Source organism: Prunus mume, linkage group LG5 (assembly GCF_029339155.1).
Source record: "Prunus mume cultivar Tortuosa linkage group LG5, ASM2933915v1, whole genome shotgun sequence".
Classification (NCBI taxonomy): Eukaryota; Viridiplantae; Streptophyta; class Magnoliopsida; order Rosales; family Rosaceae; genus Prunus; species Prunus mume.
The window spans coordinates 8,773,644-8,787,935 of record NC_142702.1 but is presented as its reverse complement, the minus strand read 5'-3'; the positions used below and the strand labels follow the sequence as shown (position 1 = coordinate 8,787,935).

The following is a 14,292-nucleotide window of genomic DNA, read 5'->3' as shown; positions in this document are numbered from 1 at the left end:
ACACATGACCAACATTATATGTTATATTGGGTTTTAAATGTCTTTGGGTTTCTCGTGACTTTTTTGGGCCTCAACACTTTTTTTGTTTTATTTTGAGTGGGTGAAAACATACACTACAAATTTTTTTGGTTGATTGGAGAAAGCTTGTATATATTGTTTTCCTCTTCTTAGGCGTGTTTCTTTTTTTTTTTTGCTTTTTAACGTTTTTCGTTTTTTTTCTTATGTTGTTAACAAAAAGAGAAGAAATGTAAATACAACTACTGAATGATACAATACTAACTCAAATCCAACTTCCCTACTAAAATCAATGCGCTGAATTCCAACTCAACCAAATACTCGCTTGTGTTATTGTCTTGCACAATCAAGTATATATATATATATATATATATATATATATATATATAATATACACGTAAAAAAATTTTGGGGCCCTGTGTGGTGGCATCACTTGCAAACATCCTCAGGGCCGCCCCTGCATTCAATGCATTTCCTTCCAATTTTTTATGGTAAAGTAATAGATAATTGACTTAGGGTATTCAATTAAGAGTTTAAAATAGTTTAAAAGAGTTTAAAAGTTTGGGTGTATTCAATTTAGATTTTAAAAGAGTTTGTAAAAGTTTGGGTGCATTCAATTCAGATTTCAATTGATATTAAAAAAATACATCGAAATCTAGGTGTATTCAATTATGACTTTTTAAAAGTCAAACAAAATTTAGGTGTATTCAAAAAGTAATTTATTTTGAAGGAATTAATAAGTTGCCCGATTTCGTTAGAAATTAAAGTGGTAAGTATAAATACAAAAGGCCCTGACAAATCTTATGTCAACCATAGAAACTTTGAACGTGCTCTATGCTTTCCAGTCCTCGAACATGTGTGCTTGTGAAGTGAAGGCAAAAAATCTCCTCTTTTTCACATTGTCATATATGTATGGTCCTTCATCGTGTGTTTAAATATTTGTTGTTGCTGTACATCACCATATATCAATGAACAGTAGCATATATATATCATATAACGTGTGTGCTTGTCAATCTGTTAGACCAAAGCCCTCTTCATCAATCTATAGTCATCGAACAGTAGCATATATCATATAATGTGTGTGTTTGTCAAGGGTTGCTGTTATTATTATTATTTTTGGTTGCTATTATTGTTAATTCTTTTTTTTTAGTTGCTGTTATTTTTTTATTTTTTTGTTTCTATGCATCATATCATATATAGATGACAGCCCTCTTCATCGATCTATAGTCATATATATATATATATATATATATATATATATTTGTACAATATCTATGTATATCTAGTCCATGCCAAAACAAAAAGGAAAAAATTATCTTCATATATTATTATTTTTTTCTTATGAACTAATTAAAGATTGCATGTATTATCTAGTAACATTATAAATGGGAGATTCACAACAAGGAAAATGAAAAACACCTTATAACCCATGGACCTCGAAAGATAGCAATATGATGTTAGAACTAATGGTTGATGCTGTCATTATAGATTATGTTGAAACTTTGGTTTAAACTATTTTTATCATGTTGGCTTAAAATATTTTTAAGACTTTGGTTTGGAAGTATTTACAATTTGGAGAAGTGTTAAGACTTTATTAGTTTGGAATTTGTTGAACTTTGGTTTAGAATTAATTATGTGGGTAATGTTTATGTGTGTTACTTATGAGCGTTGCTTGTGTTTTATGCGCCTTTATGCTTTTTCAGTTTTGTCTTTTCATTAATGGTATTTTATTTTAATCTATATAGTTATTTACAATTTTATATGTGCACTTCTGATTTTTTTTGTTATTAATGGAGATGGAAGAAGTAGATGCAGTACTATGGAATGAAGAAATCGATGAAGAAAAAGAAGAAGAGGAAATGGACGACGAAGAATTAGAGAGATACGATTCTGAAACCATTAAGATATTGTTGATAGCAACAGAAGCAATAGCTCAAGTGCTCAGTGCTTTAATGGCTCTCATACATGATGGTAATATTGAACGTTCGTTAGCTCGACGCCCAATTTCTACAATTGGGTACAATTATATAAATAAGGTACTGAATGAGGATCCTCAACACTTTCGACAGTTATATAGGATGTACCCTGATGTGTTTCTGAAGCTATGTGGTATCATCAGAAAGAAAACGCATTTGCATGATACAAGATTTATTTGTATTGAAGAAATGCTTGCAACATTTTTACTCAGTGTTTGTCAAAATTCTTGATATTGTCAAACTCGTGACACATTTGAGCAATCAAATTTCACAAGAAGCAAAAATTTCAACAAAGTTTTGAAGGCCTTAAACACAATAGCCCCAGAGATGATGGTCAAACCTGGATCCACAGTGCCAGCTAAAATAAGAGAAAGTACAAGGTTTTACCCTTATTTTAAGGTAAGTAATGACTACTTCATTCGTTATAGTAAATATTATTATTATTTTGTAGTTTTTGTATTAGTCTTAGTACTATCATTATTCAAAATACATAATATGTAATGCCTTATAATTTATTTTAGGGTTGCATTGGACCTATTGATAGGACACATATACTAGCAATGGTGACAAAGCACGAAGTAAGTAGTTATCGTGATCGTCACTTGTCTTACATGATTGTGGTCTTCTAATCCTATAAGGATTTGGCAATTCACACTGATCTAGGAGTGCAGACTCAAACATTATATGCGGTTCTTTTTTCTAAACAGTGTTTTAATAGGAAACAAGAACTTAGAGAATTCCTAATTCCATATGGATTGAAACACACTATCCTAATGCAAACTGGATTACTTATGTATTTCTTAATGGGTAGAAAGCTTAAGTAAATGCATATAAATAGAGGTCCCTTCTCTAGCAGTTAATCACTCACTCATACAGAAATCTCACCCCATAAGAGAAAGAGCTTAAGGACTGCATAAAAGAAGAAGATCTCTATCTTACCTATTGAAGCTATGTCTGATCAAGGTTAGTATTATTTGAATAAAGACATGAAATAACTTACATGTGGTATCAGAGCACTAGGTCTTGTTCTATAATCTAATCTTTCGAATTTTATCAAGTCTGCATACAAGTTTACAGTTTCTAGTTGATCATTAGTCATGAAGCATGTATTTTTAAAACAAATTGCATATCTTATTGTGATCTAGAGCATCAAGTTTTCTACTTGATTATGCTTATAAGACTTTTGATCAAAGACTCAAAATTACAGATGCAACAGTTAAACGAGCCACATCAGTTTAACTGTTACAGCAGCAGTTTTCAATTAATAGATTAAGTTGCAGGAATTGAAACCAGTAGCCTGTCAGCATGAATTGAAAATGAATGTGGATCGACATAGGGACTAAGTTGCAGGAATTGAAAATGAATGTGGATGAGGATATGATGGTGCACTTTCCTTTGAATTCATTGCCTAAGGAGTTTAAGTCTCTCAAAGATACATATATAGCTCAGAAGGAAAATTGGACACTGAATGACCTCATAACCATAAGTGTTCAGCAGGAAATCAATATAATAAAAGAAAGAGGTGCTAAGATGGTGAATCTGGTTCAATACAAACAAAATCTGGAATTTAAGAACAAAGGAACTACTGTTGAAAGAGAAAAGGAAAAGGAGAATAACAGTTTAAAGGCCTTGAAACTAGGGGGACTAAAGTGCTTTTTCTGCAAGAAAAATGGACATATGAAGAAGGAATGCAAGAAATACAAGAAATGGTGGGACAAGCAAAAGGCTAAAGGTAAGAATGATCAAGTTCTAGTTTGCTTTAAATCTAATCTAGTTAATATCCCAGATAATTCATGGTGGTTAGACAGTGGGGCAAGCATTCATGTGACTAATTCTTTGCAGGGGTTGATAAGAAGGAGGCTGCCAAGCAATGATGAAGTGAAGGCGTTCGTAGGCAATGGAGTCAGAGTTAAAGTAGATTTCATTGGAGTAGTTAGGCTTGAATTAGATTTTGGTTTTATTTTGGAATTGGAAGATGTGGTTTACATTCCTACTATAAGGAAAAACTTGATCTCTGTTACTAGGCTTGTAAAGTCAAAGTTCACTTCGAACTTTGATGATTTTGGTTGTTCTATTTTCAGAAATAAAGAGATAGTTGGAAAAGCAAGCATTGTTGATAACTTGTTTCAATTGAATTGCAAAACAGCAAAAATGGAAATCAATGTCATCCAATCCAATCCAATCAAAACAGAAACTTTTAAAACATGGCATAAAAGGCTTCGACATATATCGAAGGAAAGAATGAAAACCTTGTGCAAAGAATTAGTTCTACCACCATTGAATTTTGACACAGATGAAGTCTGCATTGAATGTGTAAAAGGGAAATTAACTAACTTGAGAAAGAAAGGAGCTGTGAGAAGTCAAAGTGTTCTAGAATTAATCCATATAGACATATGTGGTCCATTCCCAACTCCAACTCATGAAGGGTTCAACTATTTCATCACCTTTACAGATGATTACTCAAGGTATGGACATGTTTTTCTTATCAAAGAAAAATCCAGCTCTTTGGACATGTTCAAAATCTATAAGGCTGAAGTAGAAAACCAACTAGACCTAAAAATTAAGGTTGTAAGGTCTAATAGTGGAAGGGAGTTGTATGGGAAATTCAATGAGAGTTGGAGAAATCTTGGACCATTTGCAAGATTTCTGCAACAAGAATGGATAATTGCTCAGTATACAAATCCAGAAACTCCACAGCACAATGGCATTGCAGAGAGAAGAAACAAAACATTGAAGGATATGATTAGGAGTATGATGTGCTGCACAAATCTACCTATGTTTATGTGGAGAAGCACTGAAAACAGCTAATTATATACATAATCGGGTTCCAACCAAAAGTGTGAACAAAATGTCCTATGAAGTCTGGAACAAAAGGAAACCAAGCCTAAGCCATTTGAAAGTATGGGGATGCAAAGCAGAAGCCAAGCTTTATAACCCTATGGAAAAGAAGTTGGACTCAAGAACCACAAGTGGTTATTTTATTGGATATCCAGATAAAACAAAGGGATACAGATTTTACTGTCCCAAAAACACAACCAGGTTTGTTGAAACACAAAGAGCAGTGTTCATAGAATCTGTTGATGAAAGAATTGAAGATAACAGTTTCGAGTTTGATGAAGTGATAATAGAAGTTGAGAATTCTGTTGAAATAAACACACAAAGTGAAATTGTGATCCTACCAAGTTTAAACCTGAGTGACAACCAAAATAATGCAGAAGAACAGATAGCAGCAAATCAAGTTCAAGAACAGCAAATCCTGCAACCAGAAACTGGAACTGCAGAGAAGGAGACAATGCACAGTTGAATTTGGAACTGAGAAGATCACAAAGACAAACGAAAAGAGCCTTGCATGATGACTATCATGTCTATCTCCAAGAATCTGGAAATGATGTGAATGGCATAGAAGATCCCATTAATTTTAAGCAAGCAATGATGAGTGAAAAATGTGAAAACTGGTGGGCTGCTATGAAGTCAGAATTAAGCTCTATGGAAAAGAATAAAGTTTGGGAATTAGTGCCTTTACCAAAGGGATGCAAACCAATAGGTTGCAAGTGGGTTTTGAAAACCAAAAGAGACTCAAAGGGACAGATTGATAGATTTAAGGCAAGACTAGTTGCCAAAGGATTCACACAACAAGAGGGAATCGACTACAATGAGACGTACTCACCAGTCTCAACCAAAGACTCATTTCGAGTCATAATGGCACTTGTAGCTGACTTTGATACACTTACACCAGATGGATGTAAAGACTTTCTTGAATGGAAACCTAGAGGAGGAAATCTACATGCAACAGCCAGAAGGTTTTATTCAAGAGAAGGGAGAAAATTTGGTTTGCAGGCTGTGTAAATCGATTTATGGCCTAAAACAAGCATCAAGACAGTGGTATATAAGGTTCAATGAAGTTGTTAAGCAATATGGTTTCATAGAAAATATCTTGGATGAATGCATTTACATGAAGAGGAGTAAGAGTCATTTCATAATCCTAGTTCTCTATGTTGATGACATATTATTAGCCTGCACTAATATGTCAATGTTGCATGATTGCAAAGCATTCCTCGCTAAGCATTTTGACATGACTGACTTGGGAGAAGCCTCTTATGTATTGGGAATTGAGATAAGTAGAGATAGAAGCAAGGGCCTACTTGGTCTTTCATAGAAAGCTTACATAGAAACAGGTTTAATATGCAAGACTGTGCAGGCACAGATGTGCCTATTTCGAAGGGAGACAAGTTCAGTAGAGACCAGGCACCTAAAATTGACCAAGAAAAATTGGAAATGGCTGACAAACCTTATGCCTCTCTGGAGTTTAATGTATGCACAGGTCTGCACAAGACCAGACATAGCATTTCCTATCAGTGTATTGGGAGATTCCAGTCGAATCCTGGACAAGCTCACTGGATTGCAGGTAAGAGAGTGATACGATATCTGCAGTGGACAAAGGGTTATAAGTTGGATTTTAGAAGAAGTGACAGACTGGAATTGGAAGGTTTTGCAGATGCAAATTTTGCAGGATGCAAAGATGATCTAAAATCAACATCAGGTTTTGTTTTTCGATTTGCAGGAGCTGCAGTATCATGGAGAAGCATTAAACAACCTCTTATAGTTGCATCAACTATGCTGGCTGAATTTCTAGCCTGTTATGAAGCAACCTCTCAAGCTATGTGGTTAAAGAATTTTATCTCTAGCCTAAATGCGGTTGAATCAATTGACAGACCTATACAATTATGGAATGTTAACAGTGCAACAGTCCTTTTTGCAAAAGGGAACAAGAGAACCAAAGCGTCAAGAATCCTAGAAGTCAAGTTCTTTACTGTCAAGGAGAAAATCAGAGATGGATACACTACATTGGATCATATCAGCACAAACGACGTGATTGCTGATCCACTCACTAAAGGATTGCCTAATAGTGTGTTCCACAGACATGTGATTAGTATGGGATTAACAACTGAAATGAGTGGCTAAAACAGTGGGAGCATCAATGGGAGTTTGGTTTTTCATTCAGCATTTTGTCAATTAGCTTTTGATTCTGTTTTAATTTGCTTAACTAGTAGATTTTCATTGGATGATTTCATACTTGAGGTTAATAAAGTTTTATATTTAGTTTAATTACTGGAATTGTTTTGTGATTGCTTGAACACATATTTATGGCAGCATTGCTAGCATAAAGAGAAGCTGTACAGGTTTTTGTGTTCATGACAATTGTGTCTTTGCTTGTTCAAAGATAAGACCTTGGTAGTCATTTACAGGGACAAAAGAATAGTCATGATATAAATAAGCACTTCCAGGTTTTGTCACGATTATTCTGAAGTTTTAATCTTGATCGAAGCTTCATATAGTTTTGGAAAATTTTAAGTGTGATTATAAAGGTTTAGATGATTGTATGTTCTATAAGCCTCGATTATTGCTTATAGTTTTCCAAAATTGACAGTTGCATAGTGGGAATTTTGTTTAGTTAAAACTCCACAAGGCCTTAAAGTGATCAGTGGAATTTGCTTTGTGATTATTGACCAAGTGGGAGACTGTAAGACAATAACTTGTCTTACATGATTGTGGTCTTCTAATCCTATAAGGATTTGGCAATTCACACTGATCTAGGAGTGCAGACTCAAACATTATCTGCGGTTCTTTTTTCTAAACAGTGTTTTAATAGGAAACAAGAACTTAGAGAATTCCTAATTCCATATGGATTGAAACACACTATCCTAATGCAAACTGGATTACTTAAGTATTTCTTAATGGGAAGAAAGCTTAAGTAAATGCATATAAATAGAGGTCCCTTCTCTAGCAGCTAATCACTCACTCATACAGAAATCTCACCCCATAAGAGAAAGAGCTTAAGGACTGCATAGAAGAAGAAGATCTCTATCTTACCTACTGAAGCTATGTCTGATCAAGGTTAGTATTATTTGAATAAAGACAAGAAATAACTTACAATCAATTGAAATATTTTCAACTCTATAAACTTTATAACTCCAGTTAACTCTTTTAAAATCTTAGTTGAATACAACACCACCCCCGCGCCCCCCCAAATAAACATCCTCCCAAGTTTCAAGTAATTTTTTCAAGTTTTTCTTACAATTTCCGTGATTTTTATTCAATTTTTACTGATATCAATAATTTCTCGATATTTCCATAAAAATTAAACATAATATTTCCGAAACCATCGATATATTAGACCTTGGGGAAAACTCATCATAAAGGAAAAACAGTTGTGTTTTTGGTCTCAGGAAAAACAGTAATTTGTTAATTATGTTTAAGATTTCCCTACGTCCCAAAAATTGAAGAGGAAAAACATCATCGTCTTGTCTTTTTCTACGACTATCTTGCAAACCAAATTTTTTATACCAACATTGTTCCTCTACTGGACTTCCACCAAAGTCGGCAGGACAGATATGTTAGGTACCAAAAGCCAGAAAGAGAAATAAACAGAGAGAGAACTAAAAGAGACAATTCTTCGTTCATATCCAAAATGGCCAAAGGCATGAGACTAGAATACAATCAGAGTGAGAAGGAACATCTAAGGAGATCGTTACACGTGTCTATGGGCTACTATCAATAGGCCAATAGCAAGAGATCCAAAGGCCCAGTAGCAAGGGATCGTAACAAGATACCTCAACATCTTTCTGAACCAACTTTTCCAAGAATGGAGCACTTTTCGCATTTTTCAGACTCTCTGCTGCCAAGTGAGATTGCCTAATGGTTCTCAGGCATGGTCTCGACATAATCATCTAAGCTTATCAGTTCTTCCTCACTTTTAGAACAGTAGAACCGCAACAAAGGTGTTATGCTTTTCTGATTTCCAGAGTCCTCGATGCATCCCAACTTTAGAATCCTACCAAAGTTCTCCAATAATTTCTTGTAATCCAGGGATCAAGTAATACCATTTTCCAAGGTAACAACAATTTTCAGCCTTTCAAGTGGAATCGAAGAAGAAATCACAAGCTTAATTGCTGCTATAGTATTTTCACTCTCAGAGACCTCTTGAATCATGTCAAATGTTTTCCGTATGAGTTTCTTTCTCATAATCCTTACCTGAAAATAGCAGATAGATGGACATTAAGAAGTAATACAATACGACCTGATACAAATATCTAAGCACATAACAAGAACAAAGAACAAAATATTAACTGCTACAGAGATGTCCAAAGAGTAATCGGATTCCCTTCACAAAACGCACAAAGATAGTGGAGAACTAGGGCTTACAATTCGACTTTCTTGAATAACCTCTTGAGAAACATTAAGAGGAAGATCATTCGAATCCACCGCACCCTTAACAAAGCTCAGGTATCAAGTAAACTGCAAAAGAATAATTCAATGTTGTTTACACCATAATCAATCCAGCATATCCAGCCCCAAAGCAACTAGAACCAAGGCAGACACGCCTTCTCCCCTGCCGAAGGAAGACACTCTTCCAAGGTGCCAGACACCTGCTGAAGCTCCCAACTGCTGAACCTAATCTTTAGAACACATGTCACCACCATAGCGACTTACACAAAGTCCCACATCGAAACTTTGTGCAAACCTCTCACCTTCACTTCCCTATAAATAGAGAATAATATCCAAGTAAAAAGGATAACTTCTCTCTCACTTTTAATGTTACTTTGCCAATTTTACCACTCACAGCTGACTTAAGCATCAAAGAGCCTTCCAAAAAGAGCATCAACAAATGCACTGTTACTGTTCCTTCTCCTACTTTGTCTTCTGCAGGCTCCTCCCTTGTTGAAGGTCCTCACCTTCTCCCCTGTTGAAGACTATCCACTTCTCTCTAAGTTGACCTCCCAAAAAGAGCATCAACAAATGTATTACAGCCACAAACCATATTTTCAAGCAAATAAGCATCAACCCCAAAATGTATTTTCAACATTCCAGATGGCACATCACAATTGTAGCTGACGCCATTGACTATAACATCTAAACAACTCCATTGATGATGAATAAAAAACTCTTGTTTTGTTTAAAACACGTAATAACTAAAAGAATATTAAGGGATACTTCATTTTCTAATTTAAATACAGAATAAACAGTCAACACCAGCATTGTTATATAAGTTATTTTCCGCATAAAGTAAATCACAAAGGAAACTTAATGTGCAACGGTATCTGCAACAAAGAAGATCACCACTGACATGAAACCAAAACAACGAACTAAATGGAAGCTCAAATTCACATGGTTTCCAATATACCAAAACTTAGCAGTTCACCATTAAAATCATCTGAGATACATATCCGTTTCACATACAAATGTATATTCTTTGTTCTTGCATTCACTACATCCTCATTGTTAAGAGACCCATTCCAGGAATATAAAGAACACTGCTGAACTCCACCTCACACTGCGCAGATTTTAAAGTTAAACTCCAAATCTGCTACATTTTCTACCTCAACCAAACAACTGCCAACAAGAGAGAGAGGGAGAGAGAGAGAGAGAGAGAGAGAGAGAGAGACCATTCTAGTACCTCAGTGGTGAAGTGAGTTTATGCAACTCTATCCAAGAACTCACTGAAAGTTTTCTTGTAAAATTCATGGTACTCATCTTTTTCAACTTCCTTTGGATTCCACATCTGCACAAGAACAAAAGCAGAATTAATTTAAAAAAAGGCTAACAAAATATATAACAAGAAAATACAAGCACATTAGGCAAACAGACCATGCAGAATCTAAAATACACGTAAGAACAACAGATTCTCTAAAACTTATAACTGCAAGGTATAGAAGAAACATAGCGTCAAGGACTAGTTTGCAACACTTTCTGATTTTGATAAAAGTTTCTACTTAGAGAGTCATGCAGATATCCATACTTTCTTATAACAATACTTTTTATTATCACCTACAATGTACACTTGACATGCACCTTCAACTAATAAAGAAGTAACAGTCCAACCATTAAGGAAAACATGACTCACATGCAGATATCCAATTCTACGAATCCCTTCAAAACTTGCCACATAGAGTGAAAGGGTTTGACAGAGCAGAAAATGAAGTCCTCACCTCAACAGTCCTTCATTTTTCTCTCCATGTATAGATGGGGAAGGAAACAAACTGCAAGTAATTCTTCACAAAACCCTGGATCTGGGCCGGCTATGAGAATTCATACTTGTCATCCTGTTGAAAGGAGAAATATAACTTTAAGATAGTTCTCCATAAGACATCAGAGGTCTCGAAATGGGATGAAACTTAATTTAAGAAGAAGAAAAAGAGGTCTGAAAAAGCATAAAATGTCCTCTGAAAAACAGTATTATGTTATTATGAAAGAACTAGGAAAGGCTCATAAAAAAAAAGAACTAGGAAAGGAATCCTAAGTGCTGTTTTGACTTGGTCATCTCTGGAAATATTTATTTTTTATGAGAGAAGGAGACATGAATATTATGTTATACCTCATGAACTGAATTTTTCTACTAAGCCGGTGAACAAGTTTTCCCCATGGTCAGATGCCAAAAGATATTCACTTCCCCATGGATTACTCATGAAGAAAGCCAAGTTTGAACATCTCAGCTAGAAGCTCAGCCACTGAATTGAAATCACCAACACGACGAAAAGTATTCAGCATCACCTCACACAGTTCTTGATCAGGACAAATCCCATTGGACAGCATCATACAGAAAAAATATTTGGCATCAGTTATTAGACATCTTTTGCACAATCTATTAATAACAGCACTATAATCCCGAATGGAGATTTCAAATCCTTTCTTCACCATTTGATGGAAGAGCCCCACTGCCCTATGCACATCACCCTTTGCACAATGTGCTTTGATCAATGTGGTATAAGCTACTTTTGTCAAATTGATATTGTAGTCGCAAAGAGAAACCAGTAGCCTGTCAGCATCCATTAGGTCGCCATATACACAAAAACCATTGATGAGAACATTATATGTAACAGGAGTAGGCTCAAGATTATGACCAACATCTCATTATGCAACTGAAAAGCTTTCAAGAAGTCTCGAGCTCTGCAGAAACATTTGATCAGAATATTATACGTGATCTGGTCTGGGGTTAGGCCCTTAGCATACATATCCTCAACTAAGTGAACATCCTCCTGCAGCTTCCCCAGTTTGAACTTTAATTACTACCGTGTAAGATACATACACATCAAAATCCAAAAAATTTGCCTCTAAAATTTGACGACGATAGCCACACATCAACATGCAAAACATTTGCATTCAGAAAGACAATTTTTTAGAAGTTGATGATGTGTGTGTGTTTGTGTCTTTTAGATACACAAACACGCACACACATCAACATCCAAACTATTGCCTCCAAAGAGGTGAGATAGAGCCAAAGGCAAGAAGAAGTTGGAACCCTAATTGACAACTGAAACTGAAAGAACGCATGAAAAGAAACCCTATTTATACAAATAAACATCACTATCCACATCAGTTCTCTTACAAGTAGCGACGTCTAATTAGAATAATCCACGTCAATGCGTAATACATTATCGTTGTATAAATAGATATAACCACGTTGGTCTGGTAAACTAAATTCAAATACTTTAAAACAAACAACGTCAGTTATTCATAAAAAGACGACATGGTAACTTATAATATCACTTCTTCAAAAATAAACTTTTGATGTTTAATGCCCAGAGAACCACGTGGTTTTCTGAATACCAAAAGTCAACAGACTTTATTACCAACCATGTCGGTTTCTACTAATATAACGTCGGGGTAAGAACATACTAGGGTGGTTTGTCAGAATCGTCTTCGTATTGATCTTTGGGACAATATAAAAACTTTTTCGTCACCTGACCTAAACTTTTATGTTCTCTCTAAAAATTTCAGTTTCCTCTCAGTCTCCTTCTCATTTCCCAAAAGCTGCGTGTTTGATTCTCATCTCTTCCTCGTCTTCGTCTCCAAAACTCCAAAGTTTACTTCCGAAGAAAATTTTATTTGCAAGCCAAAGGTATTCTCTCACTCCCTTTTTCTTTTTTCAATATCATTTGAAGTTTTTTTTTAAAACAACGAGTCCCACTGACGTTCAAAACAAGACTCAGGTTTGAAAAGGACGAAATCTTTCATTGGTTTGAACAAAAATCACTAGTCCCACTCTCAGGTCGTGTGAGGACAACGGTTTTGTCTTGTATTTGACGTTTTTATACACACCACGATGGTAATTAAATTCACGGCTGTTCTTAATAACCGACGTGGTGTGAGATTAAATACAACGTTTTAAAGATAAAAACGTCGTCTTATTTGAAAACGAACGTGGGAGAGTGAAATCTGGGCGGTTTTTTATGTATCAACTCATAAGAAGACAATGGTTTGATCTAATTTGCGTCATTTTAATTCTCTTACCACGACGTGTTTGCACATCTATGTTTCTATAGATTATCACGATGGTTTTGGTTGTTTGCCGATGTCTGAACTGTGTTATTACGTCATTCCTTTTGCTTAACAGTCGTTGTTTTGCTTGTAGTTTTTATTTCTCTCCAAGCATGGTTTCGAAATCTGAAAGTAAGGTGGCTCAAGTACCAAAAGGTCAAAGCAAGGACCTTGCAGTTTCAAAGGCACCAAGGAGTGAAGCCAAATTTGTTCAAAGCAATCACGCAAAGAAGATGAGATTTACGTCAACCTCCGAGAAAGACCCAAGCTCTGTGACATTTGATGAGGAGACAAAATCAACTCGCGGTATCAACACAATGAGTCGTGTTGTGAAGAGGAAGATCCAGAAGATTAAGCCTGTGGTTGAGTACAATAAAAGTGGCAGACCACATGGCAAGGCTGCTATTGAGATGCAGAGTTACATTGGTGTTTTGGCACGTACCAGAGTCCCTCTTGTGGACAAGAAATGGACTCAATTGCCCAAGGACCTGAAGGAGCAGATTTGGGAAGCTATTCAAATAGCTTATGGTGTTGGGGAAGGGGACAAGAAGATGGTGCTATTGTCTGCCGCCAAAAACTAGAAGAATTTCAAGTCTACCTTAACTAGGCAGTTTATCCTTCCATTTGCAAATGAGAAGGAGAAGTTAAAAGAACCCCCTCAGGTTTATAACTTCAAAGAAAAATTGCAATGGGATTCCTTTGTAGCTTTAAGGTTATCCCCAGATTTTGAGGCTGTGTATTCTGAGCAGTCACAGAGAAGGGAAAAATGCGACTACAACCATAGGTTGTCTCAACAATGGTATGTTGGTTTCGAGGACCAATTGGAAGAAACCATACCCGGTGAAGAAATTGATCATTCTTTGCTATGGAAGAAGGCAAGAGAAGATAAATAAGGAAACATCACTAATCCAAAGGTTGCAGAGAAGGCAAAATTAATCATCTCACTGACTTTGTTCTAAACTTGTAAAACATAGGTTTTTATTTT

At 35.5% G+C, this 14,292-nt stretch overlaps 1 long non-coding RNA gene across 1 annotated transcript; it reads right to left on the bottom strand.

Annotated features, from left to right (window-relative positions):
- Nucleotides 1-8,425: 8,425 nt before the first annotated feature.
- LOC148916824 (uncharacterized) lies at nucleotides 8,426-10,391 on the bottom strand. Its single transcript, XR_016127344.1, has 2 exons — nucleotides 9,195-10,391; nucleotides 8,426-9,023 (listed from the first exon to the last, which is right to left on the bottom strand). It is a non-coding gene; the product is annotated as an uncharacterized LOC148916824 (long non-coding RNA).
- Nucleotides 10,392-14,292: the final 3,901 nt, after the last annotated feature.